Source organism: Myotis davidii, unplaced genomic scaffold, assembly GCF_000327345.1.
Source record: "Myotis davidii unplaced genomic scaffold, ASM32734v1 scaffold900, whole genome shotgun sequence".
NCBI classification, from domain to species: domain Eukaryota; kingdom Metazoa; phylum Chordata; class Mammalia; order Chiroptera; family Vespertilionidae; genus Myotis; species Myotis davidii.
This window is the reverse complement of record NW_006295185.1, coordinates 200,954-204,542: the sequence shown is the minus strand read 5'-3', so window position 1 is coordinate 204,542 and position 3,589 is coordinate 200,954.

Sequence of the window (3,589 nt, the reverse complement as noted above, 5' to 3'; positions counted from 1 at the left end):
CCCCACCCCACTGGGGATGGAGCCTGCAACCCGGGCCTGGGCCCCGACCGGGAATCGAACCGGGAATCGAACCGTGAGCTCCGGGTTCTTAGGTCGAAGCTCAACCACTGAGCCATGCTGGCCGGGCTCAACAATCTTTTTTGAACTAACATTCCTTATGATGTCCAGCCACAACCTGGGACTTAGAGCTTTCTAGCTATCATTGGATCTAGCTAGGGCCTTATCATATAAACCCAATAGAGGCAAACCAGGAGTTACTGAGCATATTAGTACAGGCATGATTGCTGGCTGGATAGACAGAATTATAGGGGGCTTCTCAACTTTACAGGTGGGAGGGCTCCTTTTAAACTATAACTTCTCTCCTGGTTTTTGATATGCTTCTCATTTTGAAAGTCTGATTGATAGGCAGCTTTTCTAGCATGTCTGTGGTGGAAAGTAAGGGCCATGGCCACAGTAGCTGGGCCAGTGTGGTATTTTGTTCTGGCCACCGTTTGGATAGAATGTGTTGAAGCCAAGGGGTTCAGGGTGGGAGAAGCAACCTTGTCTCCAAAGAACCTGGGGTGATCTGTAGAAGAACAGAGGCTGTCGGGCACTACTTCAAAGGGGAGACAAAGGGGGGCTGAGAAAGTTGCCAAAGTGGAAAGGCAAGTTGAGTGGAGAAGTGGGAGGTGTCCCTATGCAGGCTATGGGCAGCCAAGAGGCCCCTCCAATCCCGGAATGATCCAGGTTCTGAGGCCTAAGAGGACCGAGTAGGTGTTGGAGAATGAGGGAGAAACAGGGCTGGAAGGAAAGAGGCTGAGAGTACACGCTGGATGGCGTGGCCTGGGCATCCGTGGGCAACTCGAGAAGGGGAATTCCTGCCAAGTCAGGGAATGAGCCATTGGCAGAGACAGCATGGCTGTCATCAGGAGCAGTGATCTCAGCCTGCTGGCCCCGCCTGGCTGCAGCTCACCCGATGGGTAAGTTGAAGAGCAGGGAGCCAGGTGGGGAAGGGCTGACAGGCTGGGGAACCACAACAAGGTCATTGGGAAGGGCAACCCGACTGACCTGGAGCCACAAAGGTCATTCAGGTGGCCCATGGCTCCCCAAGGTGAGGTTGGCACAAGATTTTCATCAAGGGGGTAGGTTTGCTTTGGCTACAACTCCCAGATCATGGGGCTGTGCTTAGTTCTGAGTGGCTGGGAAAGGTAGGAACTTATGGGATTCCCACAGGTCCTGGGTTCCAGGTCACTAGTAAGCATTAGGGCCAGTCACTGTGAGCTGGTCGGGACAGTGCTGTCCTCTCTCCACACCCTTCCCAAGAGGAAGGCCTCTGCTCTGGCTCTTCTGGGTCTTGAGCCTTCAGCTTTGGTTTAAACCACAAACACTCATAGGAGGGATCCACCATTAGTCCTCCAAAGCTTCTGGCCTGGCCCTGTCAGACCTTCCCACTCTCTCACCCTGAGAGCTTGGTAAAGAAAACCAAAACGATGATGAATATGATACTGAAGGTAGCCAACTCCTATTGAGGGCTTACTAGGTACCAGGCACTGCCATAGACATAGGTTACCTCATTCAATCCTCATCACAGCCTTGTGTCATAGGTTGTTTTTTTTCTCTCACAGCAACAGTATTTTTTAAATATTTTTTATTGATATCAGAGAGGAAGGAAGAGGGAACGAGATAGAAACATCAATGGTGAGACAGAATCATTGATGGCTGCCTCCTGCACAGCCCCCACTGTGCCCTGACCTAGAATCAAACCGTGACCTCCTGGTTCATAGGTAAACCCTCAACCACTGAGCCATGGCAGCAGGGCGCAACAACAGTATTTTTAATAATCCCTAATTCAAAATTTTTCAAATGCCCCTCAACAGCAAAATTAATAAATACTTTGTTATATAGTTCCAAACGTTATACAACAAAAATGAATGATTTGCAACTATCTGCAACAATGTAGATGAATCTCACAAATTGTTTGTCAAAAGAAGCCAGACCTGAAGACATTTATAGCATAACATTCTATTTATATAAAACACAGAAAGAGATAAAGCTAATTTATGCCCCAAGACAGTGATACCAGTTTGGGGGAGTGAGGTAGGTTCTTATCGCCAATTTAAAAATAAGGAAAGTGAGGCTTAGAGAGTTTAATTGACTTGCCTAAAGATTCACAGCTGGAATAGGAACCCAGGTCAGTGGTTAGAGACCTCTGAATTCTTAGTAAAATGGGAAAGTGTGTGTGTGTATGTGTGTGTGTGTGTCCATTAGTGAGTTTCAAGGGCAAGATAAAGGAAACTTAGGGGACAGCTGGAACCTACCACAATTTTGATAGAACTTCATAGACAAGAGGCCAGCAGAGACCTGTGTGTCTTCAGGATCTGGAATCCCCTGGGGAAAGTGTGCCCACTTAGAAGAGAAAAAAGTGCCAGGCCAGTGAGGCTCAGTGGTTGAGTGTCGACCTATGAACCAGGAGGTCACGGTTTGATTCCTCATCAGGGCACATGCCAATTGCAGGCTCTATCCCCAGTGTGGGCCATGCAGGAGGCAGCCAACCAATGATTCTCTCTCTCTCTCTCCCTTCCTGTCTGAAATCAATAAAAATATATTTTTAAAAAATAAAAGAAAATAATTGTTCTTGGTGCTTATTTCAGGGAGTTGGCTATAGGAAGCCAAGAGGTCTCAAGGGCCAGTGCCCCACTGCAGCCCTTAGTGCTTTCCCTGGAAACCTATCATCGGCAGCTGCCTTCACAGGTGTCACCCACCACCACTGTGCCAAGGACGATCTTTTCCTATCGCTGGGGAAGCAGGCAGATGCTGGTGGCTGAGCAGGTCCCTGAGCCACAGGCTTTTGGCTACCCCTGCTCCTCAGAGGGCCCTCCTGCCCCTGGGGCCCTTTCAGCCTTGCAGCTTTCTGCCAAAGAGATGCCAGGGTTCAGGCTCTGTTGGCACCCCCATCCAGACTAGAGCCATAAGGAGGGACAGTAGTCAGCGCCTCCCTCCTAGAGCCGCCTGGCTGTAGGACCTGGTTGGGAGGCTTGTGTGGAGGCTGAGGCAGGTCAAAGGAAAGGGTAAGGGGGGAGAAGAGGAAATGGGGGTTCAAGTGGATGTCTCAAGCAGAGCAGCCTGGCTTTGGACCAGAGGGGGCATGAGCTTTCTCCCAGCACCCCAATTCAGACTGTTTTTTTTTTTACCTGCTGTGGCAGCCCTGCACCTCTCTTCCCCGCCCTTCCCCCATGCATATTCTTTTGACCTCTTCCACCAGGATAGGCTCGCCTTCTCTCAGAAGTCCCCCAAACTCTCCAGTCACCCCAAGCGCAGGATGCATTTGGCAGAGATTCCCCGGGCGTTTGGAATTTGTTCCTGAATTGTATTCTCTGGGCATCTCCTGGCCTCATCACCCGCTCACCCCGCCCTCCCGCCGGGTCCGCACACAACAGGCGGGTCCGCACACAACAGGCGCTCAATAATCTAGAGTTCAGGGCTCCGGCCAAAGGCGTCGAGCAAGTGGAGTGTACAGGCCAAGGGGGTTGGATAGAGCCATCCAGAGTCCCTGGAGAACGGAGTTCGCTCCGAGGCACTGTGTGGGGGCTTACCGCCGGGGCCAGGGCAG